The sequence below is a fragment of the Polistes dominula genome, unplaced genomic scaffold, assembly GCF_049000335.1.
Source record: "Polistes dominula isolate Pdom_NZ unplaced genomic scaffold, Pdom_raw_medaka contig_77, whole genome shotgun sequence".
In the NCBI taxonomy this organism is placed as follows: domain Eukaryota; kingdom Metazoa; phylum Arthropoda; class Insecta; order Hymenoptera; family Vespidae; genus Polistes; species Polistes dominula.
In genome coordinates, this window is record NW_028301152.1 from 10,134,939 (window position 1) to 10,151,873 (window position 16,935).

General features: G+C 38.6%; 3 long non-coding RNA genes across 3 annotated transcripts; all 3 read right to left on the reverse strand.

Moving 5' to 3' along the window:
- Positions 1-4,356: 4,356 nt before the first annotated feature.
- On the reverse strand, positions 4,357-11,534 carry LOC149030745 (uncharacterized). The gene is made up of 13 exons (XR_016178457.1): positions 11,230-11,534; positions 11,004-11,173; positions 10,048-10,768; positions 9,822-9,991; positions 8,866-9,586; positions 8,640-8,809; positions 7,684-8,404; positions 6,501-7,627; positions 6,274-6,444; positions 5,318-6,038; positions 5,090-5,259; positions 4,702-4,854; positions 4,357-4,625 (listed from the first exon to the last, which is right to left on the reverse strand). It is a non-coding gene; the product is annotated as an uncharacterized LOC149030745 (long non-coding RNA).
- Positions 11,535-11,883: 349 nt separating this feature from the next.
- LOC149030746 (uncharacterized) lies at positions 11,884-14,053 on the reverse strand. The gene is made up of 4 exons (XR_016178464.1): positions 13,596-14,053; positions 13,369-13,539; positions 12,413-13,133; positions 11,884-12,356 (listed from the first exon to the last, which is right to left on the reverse strand). It is a non-coding gene; the product is annotated as an uncharacterized LOC149030746 (long non-coding RNA).
- Positions 14,054-14,234: 181 nt separating this feature from the next.
- On the reverse strand, positions 14,235-16,262 carry LOC149030747 (uncharacterized). The gene is made up of 3 exons (XR_016178492.1): positions 15,958-16,262; positions 15,732-15,901; positions 14,235-14,313 (listed from the first exon to the last, which is right to left on the reverse strand). It is a non-coding gene; the product is annotated as an uncharacterized LOC149030747 (long non-coding RNA).
- Positions 16,263-16,935: the final 673 nt, after the last annotated feature.

The following is a 16,935-nucleotide window of genomic DNA, read 5'->3' on the forward strand; positions in this document are numbered from 1 at the left end:
ATATTTTTTATTAGCATAATTAACTTTGGTTGCTCCAGTAACTTCTGTAATTTCCGTTTGAGTTTCAGCATGAGATATTTCATCTTTGATGTATCTGTTGCAAATAAATGTTTGAGCATTTACATCAAAATTTGAGTAAAAGTCTACTTGACACCCTTGGTCGACTTTCTGTGGTGATACTGGTGGATTTTCAATCATTATTTTAACAAATTCATTAATTGGTGGCTCAGTATAAGATATTGATGATAATTAATTTTTCATTCGACGATCCTTTAAACGCTTGTATTTGAAAAAATCATTATATTACAATTTTTATTTTTAACTTTAAAAAATAACAAAAATAAATTTTGCAATAATTAATTTATGTGTATGAAATATAATTTAATAATCATTTATAATTATATTTTTTATTACTAACTATTTACCTGTTCTCAGCAGAAAGTTCATTCACTTTTCGATTCTTGTAAATTGGAAGAAATATTGTAGGAATATAGCTAGGACTTAACTCCTCTTCGGATTTTTTGCCTCCAATAAAATGATTACTACAAATATAATCGTATGATTTGGGAATCCACTGTGATCCATCAGGACTTCAGGAAAAATTATAAAATATTACTGATAAATTTAATTATTTGAGACATATAATAAATAATTTTTTATAATGAATTATAAAATTGAAAAAAAAAATTAATTCTTGCAATAAGTAATTGTAAAGAATTAAATGCAGATTGATTATTCTCTAACTTTTAATTACTAATTATAAATTTAAATTTTTTGTTTTTATTCAACTTACAAATATTAGAACACAAGCTATTTTCAGTATCATTGATGTTACGAAAATAAAGGTTAGGATACTACTTACTTTTGTCTCTTCACTGCAGCAACCCACATTTTTCTTTGATTGATTTTCCATTTGGCAGTCGGAAATTTGTAAAATTTACAATCACTTTTTGCACTCGTAATTTTACAATTTACTACACAGCAACTGCGATGACTATTTCTACCCATTTTTTTAAAATATCATAAAATTAATTGTCACACGTATGTTTTGTGAACTCCAAAATAAAAAACACCTTTTTTATTGTCAAAGTTATCCACTGCGTGCGCTAGTGTCCGTTTCGGCTTCCCCTACCATGACTTCGCACGGTGCCTATACTAACTACTACAAGTATATATGTACTAATAGGGGTGCCCCGCCACGAGTTGCTGTGGCTCACAATCAGAAGTGATCCCATCGTACGCGTACGATAATTTGAAGCCTTGTACGATCCAATTTTGAATTTCGAAAAAATCATGACCTTTTTTTTCTAGTCATCAAATTTTGCAAACGGGTAAGATCTGGAGAACCACCACCATACGCAACCCTTTTTTGTTTTTTTTTTCGTCAGGAGGAAAACCTTCCAAAGGCTCCTTGGGCCCGGTACCCAAAGAAGTGTCGGATTCGATCTGTACATCGCCTACCGACTAAAAAACCTCCTGATTACTTTTCCACCGTTGGGTGTGGGCAGGCAGTACCCCCACGTTACGGGATTTCGTTGCCTTGCGCCCACCCCGGACGATCTGGGGTGGTGTTTCCCCGATCAGACACATCTAGTACTACCGCGTCATATCGCTGATAGTACCAACACCAAAAACGTACGACTCAACGGAGGTTTTCTCCGGAGTCAAATTACGACTTAAATAAAGAAGTCAGTCCGGTTACCCGCTCGGTAGCGCAGCAACCGCATTAACTCCCACACCATGCACATCCTGTGCTCATTCTACCGATGAGGGTCGAGCAGCGCATAAGACCAAGTCAAGCGCCGCCAAGGCTGGCCGGAAGCCTCGCCCGCGGCGGCCGCACTGGAGCTACTCTCCCTTGTGGCCCCGCACGAACCCTCCCAGCCGTACCGTTTCTTTCTCTCCTCCTCTCTTCATCCTCCTTCCTTCTCATAACCAGTCCTGAGAAGTATTGGAATGCAGTCCACCCCCCCGGAGTATTCAGGGAGGCCCTGATTATCTCAGGGAGAGTAGGTCGCACCAACGCCCCGCAGTAAAAGCACTGCGCGGATGTCCTTTTCCCTATCCTATGCACGTACGCGGAGAAGCAACCGTGACCGGTCATCAGCTGAGTGGTATGAAAGGTTGACTCGATAGAGTGCGGTCTCTCAACCCACTCAGCCAGCCTACCGACCAAAGCCCCCCTCACACGTACCCCCGTTGAAACTGGGGAATCTACTAGATCTAATTCCTCCTCCCTCCACGCGGCGATGGCACCACGCCTGGCAAGAGCCCCCAGCCCGGCCTTAGTGCTCGGAGGGACAGGTCCCTCCAGGCCCCTAAGGGCGGCATAGGCCTCCGCCAGCCGAGGAGTCAGATGGTCGAGGGCGATGATCCCCGCAACCATCATAGCCGCATAGAAGAAGGCCGTCCCGTATGCGCAGCACACCCTGATCGCTACCCTGCGCTGCAAGGCCCGGACAGCCCTCTTGACCCTCTGGTCCTCCACAACAGTGCGCCACCACACCGGAGACCCATAGAGGAGCATCGAGTGGATCACGCTGCTGTAGAGGAGTCGTCTCCTTTCCCTCGGTCCGTGGAGATTTGGAAGAATTCTCCGAATGGCCCGAAATGTACCATCTACTCTGGGGATCAAGGCCTCAAAGTGGGGCCTGAACGTCAGGCCCGAGTCCAGCACAACCCCCAGGTACCTTACCCTGGATCCCACAAGAATAGAGGACCCCCCAAGCCTGATCTTAGGGGGGGCAGCACCCCTGCGTCCGCAGAGGGCGGAGGCAGGGAAGGCCATTGCCTCCGTTTTATGCGGCGCCACTTTAAGGCCTAGACCCTCAATCGCATCCACAATGACCCTGAGGTCATGTTCTGCATTCTTAATAGCCATCGACAGGTCCCGCCCCGTTGACAAGAGGGCCGTGTCGTCTGCATAGCAGACCACACGGGAACCACCAGTAAGTGGGACACGAAGAATACTGCCGTAGGCCACATTCCACAACGTGGGGCCAAGGACAGATCCCTGTGGCACTCCACAGCGCACGACCCTACTCGCGAGCCTCCCGCCCTTGATGCTATACACCAGCATGCGGTCTCGGAAGTAGTCGTACAGTACGCCCAACATATGTGGCGGAAGGCCTTTGTTTTGCAGAGCCCCCACAATGACCGGCCATGGTAGTGAATTGAAAGCGTTGGTAATATCCAAGCTGACAAGGATCACCACATTCTGGTCCCGCACATTCGTGTTCACGTAGTCCCTGACTGACAAGATCGCGTCGACGGTCGATCGGCCAATCCTGAACAAGTACTGTGCCGGGGACAATGCCCCGCTCTGTTCCAGGAATCTGTTCAATAGGTTCACTAACCCCCTCTCGAACAGCTTCGCGACCTCGTTTTTTACTAGGCACATCGGCCTGTACAATCCGGGCTGACCCAAGGGCTTACCGGACGCAACCCCTTTTTTTTTTTTTTCGACAGGAGGAAAAATCTTCCAAAGACTCCCTGAGCCCGGTACTCAGGGAGTGTCGGATTCGATGTACTACTACATCGCCTACCGACTAAAAAACCTCCTGTTTCCTTTCACCAGATGGGTGTGGACGGGCAGCATCTCCACACAAGTGGATTTTCGTCGCCCTGTGTCCACCCCGAGCGATCTGGGGCGGTATTTCCCCGATCTCGTCCATTGATACTAGCGCGGATATGGCGCTAGTATGCCAGTGTACCTTGATATTTATCACCCCTCAATGGAGATTAACCCCAGAGTAGTGACTTTTCTGCCAGGATGACCGGCTTTGTTACCCGCTTAATGGCGCAGTAACAACTCCAGTCCTGACGTCATGCACATATTGTGCTCATTCTTTATATAATTACAGCAGCGCACTAGGATGGGCCAGACGCTGCTGGGGCTGACCGAAGCCTCGCCCGCGGTGGCCGCATTAGAGTCATACTCCTTTGCGGTTCCTCGCGCAGCCTCCCAGGCACTCTGCGTCTTTCTCTCCTTCTCTCTTCCTCCTCCTTCGTCTTTATGACGCGTTCTGCGAAGGATTGGAAGGCGGACCACCCTCCCGAATTATCCAGGGAGGCCCTGATTATTTCAGGGAGTGTGGACCTTCCCCGGACGCAACCCTGACGCAACCCTGCCGTAGGGTTTTTTTTATGATTTGGTGGTCTTCCGGTGGACTTATCGAACCGACAAATTGTTGTAATTCAAATTTTTTCCGGAGCGTACGATAATTTTACGCCCCTGTATCGATCAGACGAACTAAAGTCTCTGGGATCACTGACAATCGGTCCGTTAGACAAGTTTTTAATGATAAAATTTCAAACTTTTTTAAATAACCAAAATAAGCTGTAAAAAATAGACCGTTTTGATGAAAATTTTTATTAAAAAGTTATTACAATATCTAGCGTCATTACATGTACAAAAAAAAATGTATTCCTCAAACGAAGTTTTTCTTGATTCAATTTTATATATCGTAATCTCTAACTTTCGATTTTCACATACATATCAACAATGTACTAATGAAATAACTGTCTGCATCGGAGAATGTTATTATCATCATTAGCACGAATCATCAACCGGTATGCGAAGAAGTTCATCGCCCTAACATTCTTCTTAAGTTCTTCACCTGAAACTAAAAATATTTTTAAGATAAACAGAAATTATTGGTTCCAAAAAAAGAAAATTATAAAATAATCTATAAGTTGTACCTGCAGTTGGATTCCTTTGTTTAATATTTAAATGATTATGTGCAAAGCGTCATGTGCTCCTCGAGAGAAGGGGTAGGAATGTTCTGCGATCTGACCTCACTGCTTAGACACCCCCAAATTTCATTACAATAGGTCCAGCCGTTTAGGAATTCACTGAAATACACACGATTAGAAGAAAAATATATATAAAGATATACATTTATGTTTGCTTCAATACTATTGAGGAAACCTCAACACTCGAAGAATAATAATTACTAATTTATATTCCATTTAATAGTCTTAAATCTAAAATTTAAAATAATAATATACATTATAAATGATTATCTTAAGCAAAAGATTAGCTATCATATAGAATATAAATATTATAAATAATACAATTATTGATTACCTCCTGCACTTTCTGCATCTCATGAGTTAACAAATTATTTAATATTTCTTAAAATATTTGTCCCAGTTTTTCATTCTCTAAATTTGCAATTTCAATTTCCTGCCGCTGCAATCGTTAGCGCAGTTCTGCTAAATCAGCCTGAGACGTGGCAAGTCTTGTTTGTAATGAATCTAAAATAATAGATATTTTTTTAGATTATAGCAGATAACATAATTTAAACATAATTACCTTTAGGCATCGAAATAGATGGAGATTCGGAAAAATCCTCAGGTTTAATATATTCTGAATGAAACTTTTCTAATTTTGGAACTTTAGTAGTTTCTGTTGTGTCTGTCGGTTAAAGACGAACAAACGATGCATGTATTAAAGAGCGTCTGGTCTGCTTACACTGTCATTCTTGTTTTCGTGCTCTAGTTATATTTTGTTTTCGTGCCGCTCTTGTTCTCGCGCTATTATGTCGAAGAAGTTCGTCACGCTGTTCTTGGGATCAGTGAGGTCAGATCGCGGAACATTTCTACTCCTTCTCTCGAGCCCAGAACGCCTCGCATACAACAAAACTTACGTGTTGGTGTGTCATAAAACCGAAAAGAGAAAATTAAAGCCGGAGTAGCTGCGAGACAGAGGAGAAATAATACTGCCAACACGCGCCGCGAAGTAATATATGGAAACAAACACATTTAAACAATGTGTAAAACAATGTTTAAAACAATGTTTGTATCCACGCATTTCTCCGGGGCGCATTGTGGACATATTATTTCTCCCTTGTCGCGCAGCTACTTTCACTTCCCTCGGCTTCTTTCGGTTTTTCAGCACACAGAAACGTAAGTGTTGTTGTGTGCGAGGCGTGCTGGGCTCATCGAGAGAAGGGGTAGGAATGTTCTGCGATCTGACCTCACTGCTTAGACACCCCCAAATTTCATTACAATAGGTCCAGCCGTTTAGGAATTCACTGAAATACACACGATTAGAAGAAAACAATATATACAGATATACATTTATGTTTGCATCAATAGTATTGAGGAAACCTCAACACTCGAAGAATAATAATTACTCATTTATATTCCATTTAATAGTCTTAAATCTAAAATTTAAAATAATATTATACATTATAAATGATTATCTTAAGCAAACGATTAGCTATCATGTAGAATATAAATATTATAAATAATACAATTATTAATTACCTCCTGCACTTTCTGCATCTCATGAGTTAACAAATTATTTAATATTTCTTAAAATATTTATCTCATGTTTTTCATTCTCTAAATTTGCAATTTCAAATTCCTGCCGCTGCAATCGTTAGCGCAGTTCTGCTAAATCAGCCTGAGACGTGGCAAGTCTTGTTTGTAATGAATCTAAAATAATAGATATTTTTTTAGAGTATAGCAGATAACAATTTAAACATAATTACCTTTAGGCATCGAAGTAGATGGAGATTCGGAAAAATCCTCAGGTATAATATATTCTGAATGAAACTTTTCTAATTTTGGAACTTTAGTAGTTTCTGTTGTGTCTGTCGGTTAAAGACGAACAAATGATGCAGGTGTTAAGGAGCGTCTGGTCTGCTTACTCTGTCGTTCTTGTTTTCGTGCTCTAGTTATATTTTGTTTTCGTGCCGCTCTTGTTCTCGCGCTATTATGTCGACGAAGTTCGTCACGCTGTTCTTGGGATCAGTGAGGTCAGATCGCGGAATATTTCTACTCCTTCTCTCGAGCCCAGAACGCCTCGCATACAACAAAACTTACGTGTTGGTGTGTCATAAAACCGAAAAGAGAAAATTAAAGCCGGAGTAGCTGCGAGACAGAGGAGAAATAATACTGCCAACACGCGCCGCGAAGTAATATATGGAAACAAACACATTTAAACAATGTGTAAAACAATGTTTAAAACAATGTTCGTATCCACGCATTTCTCCGGGGCGCATTGTGGACATATTATTTCTCCCTTGTCGCGCAGCTACTTTCACTTCCCTCGGCTTCTTTCGGTTTTTCAGCACACAGAAACGTAAGTGTTGTTGTGTGCGAGGCGTGCTGGGCTCATCGAGAGAAGGGGTAGGAATGTTCTGCGATCTGACCTCACTGCTTAGACACCCCCAAATTTCATTACAATAGGTCCAGCCGTTTAGAAATTCACTGAAATACACACGATTAGAAGAAAAATATATATAAAGATATACATTTATGTTTGCTTCAATACTATTGAGGAAACCTCAAAACTCGAAGAATAATAATTACTCATTTATATTCCATTTAATAGTCTTAAATCTAAAATTTAAAATAATATTATACATTATAAATGATTATCTTAAGCAAACGATTAGCTATCATGTAGAATATAAATATTATAAATAATACAATTATTAATTACCTCCTGCACTTTCTGCATCTCATGAGTTAACAATTTATTTAATATTTCTTAAAATATTTATCTCATGTTTTTCATTCTCTAAATTTGCAATTTCAAATTCCTGCCGCTGCAATCGTTAGCGCAGTTCTGCTAAATCAGCCTGAGACGTGGCAAGTCTTGTTTGTAATGAATCTAAAATAATAGATATTTTTTTAGATTATAGCAGATAACAATTTAAACATAATTACCTTTAGGCATCGAAGTAGATGGAGATTCGGAAAAATCCTCAGGTTTAATATATTCTGAATGAAACTTTTCTAATTTTGGAACTTTAGTAGTTTCTGCTGTGTCTGTCGGTTAAAGACGAACAAATGATGCAGGTGTTAAGGAGCGTCTGGTCTGCTTACTCTGTCGTTCTTGTTTTCGTGCTCTAGTTATATTTTGTTTTCGTGCCGCTCTTGTTCTCGCGCTATTATGTCGAAGAAGTTCGTCACGCTGTTCTTGGGATCAGTGAGGTCAGATCGCGGAACATTTCTACTCCTTCTCTCGAGCCCAGAACGCCTCGCATACAACAAAACTTACGTGTTGGTGTGTCATAAAACCGAAAAGAGAAAATTAAAGCCGGAGTAGCTGCGAGACAGAGGAGAAATAATACTGCCAACACGCGCCGCGAAGTAATATATGGAAACAAACACATTTAAACAATGTGTAAAACAATGTTTAAAACAATGTTGGTATCCACGCATTTCTCCGGGGCGCATTGTGGACATATTATTTCTCCCTTGTCGCGCAGCTACTTTCACTTCCCTCGGCTTCTTTCGGTTTTTCAGCACACAGAAACGTAAGTGTTGTTGTGTGCGAGGCGTGCTGGGCTCATCGAGAGAAGGGGTAGGAATGTTCTGCGATCTGACCTCACTGCTTAGACACCCCCAAATTTCATTACTATAGGTCCAGCCGTTTAGGAATTCACTGAAATACACACGATTAGAAGAAAACAATATATACAGATATACATTTATGTTTGCATCAATAGTATTGAGGAAACCTCAACACTCGAAGAATAATAATTACTCATTTATATTCCATTTAATAGTCTTAAATCTAAAATTTAAAATAATATTATACATTATAAATGATTATCTTAAGCAAACGATTAGCTATCATGTAGAATATAAATATTATAAATAATACAATTATTAATTACCTCCTGCACTTTCTGCATCTCGTGAGTTAACAAATTATTTAATATTTCTTAAAATATTTGTCTCAGTTTTTCATTCTCTAAATTTGCAATTTCAATTTCCTGTCGCTGCAATCGTTAGCGCAGTTCTGCTAAATCAGCCTGAAACGTGGCAAGTCTTGTTTGTAATGAATCTAAAATAATAGATATTTTTTTAGATTATAGCAGATAACAATTAAAACATAATTACCTTTAGGCATCGAAATAGATGGAGATTCGGAAAAATCCTCAGGTATAATATATTCTGAATGAAACTTTTCTAATTTTGGAACTTTAGTAGTTTCTGTTGTGTCTGTCGGTTAAAGACGAACAAATGATGCGGGTGTTAATGAGCGTCTGGTCTGCTTACTCTGTCGTTCTTGTTTTCGTGCTCTAGTTATATTTTGTTTTCGTGCCGCTGTTGTTCTCGCGCTATTATGTCGAAGAAGTTCGTCACGCTGTTCTTGGGATCAGTGAGGTCAGATCGCGGAACATTTCTACTCCTTCTCTCGAGCCCAGAACGCCTCGCATACAACAAAACTTACGTGTTGGTGTGTCATAAAACCGAAAAGAGAAAATTAAAGCCGGAGTAGCTGCGAGACAGAGGAGAAATAATACTGCCAACACGCGCCGCGAAGTAATATATGGAAACAAACACATTTAAACAATGTGTAAAACAATGTTTAAAACAATGTTGGTATCCACGCATTTCTCCGGGGCGCATTGTGGACATATTATTTCTCCCTTGTCGCGCAGCTACTTTCACTTCCCTCGGCTTCTTTCGGTTTTTCAGCACACAGAAACGTAAGTGTTGTTGTGTGCGAGGCGTGCTGGGCTCATCGAGAGAAGGGGTAGGAATGTTCTGCGATCTGACCTCACTGCTTAGACACCCCCAAATTTCATTACTATAGGTCCAGCCGTTTAGGAATTCACTGAAATACACACGATTAGAAGAAAACAATATATACAGATATACATTTATGTTTGCATCAATAGTATTGAGGAAACCTCAACACTCGAAGAATAATAATTACTCATTTATATTCCATTTAATAGTCTTAAATCTAAAATTTAAAATAATATTATACATTATAAATGATTATCTTAAGCAAACGATTAGCTATCATGTAGAATATAAATATTATAAATAATACAATTATTAATTACCTCCTGCACTTTCTGCATCTCGTGAGTTAACAAATTATTTAATATTTCTTAAAATATTTGTCTCAGTTTTTCATTCTCTAAATTTGCAATTTCAATTTCCTGTCGCTGCAATCGTTAGCGCAGTTCTGCTAAATCAGCCTGAGACGTGGCAAGTCTTGTTTGTAATGAATCTAAAATAATAGATATTTTTTTAGAGTATAGCAGATAACAATTTAAACATAATTACCTTTAGGCATCGAAGTAGATGGAGATTCGGAAAAATCCTCAGGTATAATATATTCTGAATGAAACTTTTCTAATTTTGGAACTTTAGTAGTTTCTGTTGTGTCTGTCGGTTAAAGACGAACAAATGATGCAGGTGTTAAGGAGCGTCTGGTCTGCTTACTCTGTCGTTCTTGTTTTCGTGCTCTAGTTATATTTTGTTTTCGTGCCGCTCTTGTTCTCGCGCTATTATGTCGAAGAAGTTCGTCACGCTGTTCTTGGGATCAGTGAGGTCAGATCGCGGAACATTTCTACTCCTTCTCTCGAGCCCAGAACGCCTCGCATACAACAAAACTTACGTGTTGGTGTGTCATAAAACCGAAAAGAGAAAATTAAAGCCGGAGTAGCTGCGAGACAGAGGAGAAATAATACTGCCAACACGCGCCGCGAAGTAATATATGGAAACAAACACATTTGAACAATGTGTAAAACAATGTTTAAAACAATGTTCGTATCCACGCATTTCTCCGGGGCGCATTGTGGACATATTATTTCTCCCTTGTCGCGCAGCTACTTTCACTTCCCTCGGCTTCTTTCGGTTTTTCAGCACACCGAAACGTAAGTGTTGTTGTGTGCGAGGCGTGCTGGGCTCATCGAGAGAAGGGGTAGGAATGTTCTGCGATCTGACCTCACTGCTTAGACACCCCCAAATTTCATTACAATAGGTCCAGCCGTTTAGAAATTCACTGAAATACACACGATTAGAAGAAAAATATATATAAAGATATACATTTATGTTTGCTTCAATACTATTGAGGACACCTCAACACTCGAAGAATAATAATTACTCATTTATATTCCATTTAATAGTCTTAAATCTAAAATTTAAAATAATATTATACATTATAAATGATTATCTTAAGCAAACGATTAGCTATCATATAGAATATAAATATTATAAATAATACAATTATTAATTACCTCCTGCACTTTCTGCATCTCATGAGTTAACAAATTATTTAATATTTCTTAAAATATTTGTCTCAGTTTTTCATTCTCTAAATTTGCAATTTCAATTTCCTGTCGCTGCAATCGTTAGCGCAGTTCTGCTAAATCAGCCTGAAACGTGGCAAGTCTTGTTTGTAATGAATCTAAAATAATAGATATTTTTTTAGATTATAGCAGATAACAATTTAAACATAATTACCTTTAGGCATCGAAATAGATGGAGATTCGGAAAAATCCTCAGGTATAATATATTCTGAATGAAACTTTTCTAATTTTGGAACTTTAGTAGTTTCTGTTGTGTCTGTCGGTTAAAGACGAACAAATGATGCGGGTGTTAATGAGCGTCTGGTCTGCTTACTCTGTCGTTCTTGTTTTCGTGCTCTAGTTATATTTTGTTTTCGTGCCGCTGTTGTTCTCGCGCTATTATGTCGAAGAAGTTCGTCACGCTGTTCTTGGGATCAGTGAGGTCAGATCGCGGAACATTTCTACTCCTTCTCTCGAGCCCAGAACGTCTCGCATACAACAAAACTTACGTGTTGGTGTGTCATAAAACCGAAAAGAGAAAATTAAAGCCGGAGTAGCTGCGAGACAGAGGAGAAATAATACCGCCAACACGCGCCGCGAACTAATATATGGAAACAAACACATTTGAACAATGTGTAAAACAATGTTTAAAACAATGTTCGTATCCACGCATTTCTCCGGGGCGCATGGTGGACAGATTATTTCTCCCTTGTCGCGCAGCTACTTTCACTTCCCTCGGCTACTTTCGGTTTTTCAGCACACCGAAACGTAAGTGTTGTTGTGTGCGAGGCGTGCTGGGATCATCGAGAGAAGGGGTAGGAATGTTCTGCGATCTGACCTCACTGCTTAGACACCCCCAAATTTCATTACAATAGGTCCAGCCGTTTAGGAATTCACTGAAATACACACGATTAGAAGAAAACAATATATACAGATATACATTTATGTTTGCATCAATAGTATTGAGGAAACCTCAACACTCGAAGAATAATAATTACTCATTTATATTCCATTTAATAGTCTTAAATCTAAAATTTAAAATAATATTATACATTATAAATGATTATCTTAAGCAAACGATTAGCTATCATGTAGAATATAAATATTATAAATAATACAATTATTAATTACCTCCTGCACTTTCTGCATCTCATGAGTTAACAAATTATTTAATATTTCTTAAAATATTTATCTCATGTTTTTCATTCTCTAAATTTGCAATTTCAAATTCCTGCCGCTGCAATCGTTAGCGCAGTTCTGCTAAATCAGCCTGAGACGTGGCAAGTCTTGTTTGTAATGAATCTAAAATAATAGATATTTTTTTAGAGTATAGCAGATAACAATTTAAACATAATTACCTTTAGGCATCGAAGTAGATGGAGATTCGGAAAAATCCTCAGATATAATATATTCTGAATGAAACTTTTCTAATTTTGGAACTTTAGTCGTTTCTGTTGTGTCTGTCGGTTAAAGACGAACAAATGATGCAGGTGTTAATGAGCGTCTGGTCTGCTTACTCTGTCGTTCTTGTTTTCGTGCTCTAGTTATATTTTGTTTTCGTGCCGCTCTTGTTCTCGCGCTATTATGTCGAAGAAGTTCGTCACGCTGTTCTTGGGATCAGTGAGGTCAGATCGCGGAACATTTCTACTCCTTCTCTCGAGCCCAGAACGCCTCGCATACAACAAAACTTACGTGTTGGTGTGTCATAAAACCGAAAAGAGAAAATTAAAGCCGGAGTAGCTGCGAGACAGAGGAGAAATAATACCGCCAACACGCGCCGCGAACTAATATATGGAAACAAACACATTTGAACAATGTGTAAAACAATGTTTAAAACAATGTTCGTATCCACGCATTTCTCCGGGGCGCATTGTGGACATATTATTTCTCCCTTGTCGCGCAGCTACTTTCACTTCCCTCGGCTTCTTTCGGTTTTTCAGCACACCGAAACGTAAGTGTTGTTGTGTGCGAGGCGTGCTGGGCTCATCGAGAGAAGGGGTAGGAATGTTCTGCGATCTGACCTCACTGCTTAGACACCCCCAAATTTCATTACAATAGGTCCAGCCGTTTAGGAATTCACTGAAATACACACGATTAGAAGAAAACAATATATACAGATATACATTTATGTTTGCATCAATAGTATATAGGAAACCTCAACACTCGAAGAATAATAATTACTCATTTATATTCCATTTAATAGTCTTAAATCTAAAATTTAAAATAATATTATACATTATAAATGATTATCTTAAGCAAACGATTAGCTATCATGTAGAATATAAATATTATAAATAATACAATTATTAATTACCTCCTGCACTTTCTGCATCTCATGAGTTAACAAATTATTTAATATTTCTTAAAATATTTATCTCATGTTTTTCATTCTCTAAATTTGCAATTTCAAATTCCTGCCGCTGCAATCGTTAGCGCAGTTCTGCTAAATCAGCCTGAGACGTGGCAAGTCTTGTTTGTAATGAATCTAAAATAATAGATATTTTTTTAGAGTATAGCAGATAACAATTTAAACATAATTACCTTTAGGCATCGAAGTAGATGGAGATTCGGAAAAATCCTCAGGTATAATATATTCTGAATGAAACTTTTCTAATTTTGGAACTTTAGTAGTTTCTGTTGTGTCTGTCGGTTAAAGACGAACAAATGATGCAGGTGTTAAGGAGCGTCTGGTCTGCTTACTCTGTCGTTCTTGTTTTCGTGCTCTAGTTATATTTTGTTTTCGTGCCGCTCTTGTTCTCGCGCTATTATGTCGAAGAAGTTCGTCACGCTGTTCTTGGGATCAGTGAGGTCAGATCGCGGAACATTTCTACTCCTTCTCTCGAGCCCAGAACGCCTCGCATACAACAAAACTTACGTGTTGGTGTGTCATAAAACCGAAAAGAGAAAATTAAAGCCGGAGTAGCTGCGAGACAGAGGAGAAATAATACCGCCAACACGCGCCGCGAACTAATATATGGAAACAAACACATTTGAACAATGTGTAAAACAATGTTTAAAACAATGTTCGTATCCACGCATTTCTCCGGGGCGCATTGTGGACATATTATTTCTCCCTTGTCGCGCAGCTACTTTCACTTCCCTCGGCTTCTTTCGGTTTTTCAGCACACCGAAACGTAAGTGTTGTGTGCGAGGCGTGCTGGGCTCATCGAGAGAAGGGGTAGGAATGTTCTGCGATCTGACCTCACTGCTTAGACACCCCCAAATTTCATTACAATAGGTCCAGCCGTTTAGGAATTCACTGAAATACACACGATTAGAAGAAAACAATATATACAGATATACATTTATGTTTGCATCAATAGTATTGAGGAAACCTCAACACTCGAAGAATAATAATTACTCATTTATATTCCATTTAATAGTCTTAAATCTAAAATTTAAAATAATATTATACATTATAAATGATTATCTTAAGCAAACGATTAGCTATCATGTAGAATATAAATATTATAAATAATACAATTATTAATTACCTCCTGCACTTTCTGCATCTCATGAGTTAACAAATTATTTAATATTTCTTAAAATATTTATCTCATGTTTTTCATTCTCTAAATTTGCAATTTCAAATTCCTGCCGCTGCAATCGTTAGCGCAGTTCTGCTAAATCAGCCTGAGACTTGGCAAGTCTTGTTTGTAATGAATCTAAAATAATAGATAATTTTTTAGAGTATAGCAGATAACAATTTAAACATAATTACCTTTAGGCATCGAAGTAGATGGAGATTCGGAAAAATCCTCAGGTATAATATATTCTGAATGAAACTTTTCTAATTTTGGAACTTTAGTAGTTTCTGTTGTGTTTGTCGGTTAAAGACGAACAAATGATGCATGTATTAATGAGCGTCTGGTCTGCTTACACTGTCGTTCTTGTTTTCGTGCTCTAGTTATATTTTGTTTTCGTGCCGCTCTTGTTCTCGCGCTATTATGTCGAAGAAGTTCGTCACGCTGTTCTTGGGATCAGTGAGGTCAGATCGCGGAACATTTCTACTCCTTCTCTCGAGCCCAGAACGCCTCGCATACAACAAAACTTACGTGTTGGTGTGTCATAAAACCGAAAAGAGAAAATTAAAGCCGGAGTAGCTGCGAGACAGAGGAGAAATAATACTGCCAACACGCGCCGCGAAGTAATATATGGAAACAAACACATTTAAACAATGTGTAAAACAATGTTTAAAACAATGTTCGTATCCACGCATTTCTCCGGGGCGCATTGTGGACATATTATTTCTCCCTTGTCGCGCAGCTACTTTCACTTCCCTCGGCTTCTTTCGGTTTTTCAACACACAGAAACGTAAGTGTTGTTGTGTGCGAGGCGTGCTGGGCTCATCGAGAGAAGGGGTAGGAATGTTCTGCGATCTGACCTCACTGCTTAGACACCCCCAAATTTCATTACAATAGGTCCAGCCGTTTAGAAATTCACTGAAATACACACGATTAGAAGAAAAATATATATAAAGATATACATTTATGTTTGCTTCAATACTATTGAGGAAACCTCAAAACTCGAAGATTAATAATTACTCATTTATATTCCATTTAATAGTCTTAAATCTAAAATTTAAAATAATATTATACATTATAAATGATTATCTTAAGCAAACGATTAGCTATCATATAGAATATAAATATTATAAATAATACAATTATTAATTACCTCCTGCACTTTCTGCATCTCATGAGTTAACAAATTATTTAATATTTCTTAAAATATTTGTCTCAGTTTTTCATTCTCTAAATTTGCAATTTCAATTTCCTGTCGCTGCAATCGTTAGCGCAGTTCTGCTAAATCAGCCTGAAACGTGGCAAGTCTTGTTTGTAATGAATCTAAAATAATAGATATTTTTTTAGATTATAGCAGATATCAATTTAAACATAATTACCTTTAGGCATCGAAATAGATGGAGATTCGGAAAAATCCTCAGGTATAATATATTCTGAATGAAACTTTTCTAATTTTGGAACTTTAGTAGTTTCTGTTGTGTTTGTCGGTTAAAGACGAACAAACGATGCATGTATTAATGAGCGTCTGGTCTGCTTACACTGTCGTTCTTGTTTTCGTGCTCTAGTTATATTTTGTTTTCGTGCCGCTGTTGTTCTCGCGCTATTATGTCGAAGAAGTTCGTCACGCTGTTCTTGGGATCAGTGAGGTCAGATCGCGGAACATTTCTACCCTTCTCTCGAGCCCAGAACGCCTCGCATACAACAAAACTTACGTGTTGGTGTGTCATAAAACCGAAAAGAGAAAATTAAAGCCGGAGTAGCTGCGAGACAGAGGAGAAATAATACTGCCAACACGCGCCGCGAAGTAATATATGGAAACAAACACATTTAAACAATGTGTAAAACAATGTTTAAAACAATGTTCGTATCCACGCATTTCTCCGGGGCGCATTGTGGACATATTATTTCTCCCTTGTCGCGCAGCTACTTTCACTTCCCTCGGCTTCTTTCGGTTTTTCAACACACAGAAACGTAAGTGTTGTTGTGTGCAAGGCGTGCTGGGCTCATCGAGAGAAGGGGTAGGAATGTTCTGCGATCTGACCTCACTGCTTAGACACCCCCAAATTTCATTACAATAGGTCCAGCCGTTTAGAAATTCACTGAAATACACACGATTAGAAGAAAAATATATATAAAGATATACATTTATGTTTGCTTCAATACTATTGAGGAAACCTCAAAACTCGAAGATTAATAATTACTCATTTATATTCCATTTAATAGTCTTAAATCTAAAATTTAAAATAATATTATACATTATAAATGATTATCTTAAGCAAACGATTAGCTATCATATAGAATATAAATATTATAAATAATACAATTATTAATTACCTCCTGCACTTTCTGCATCTCAT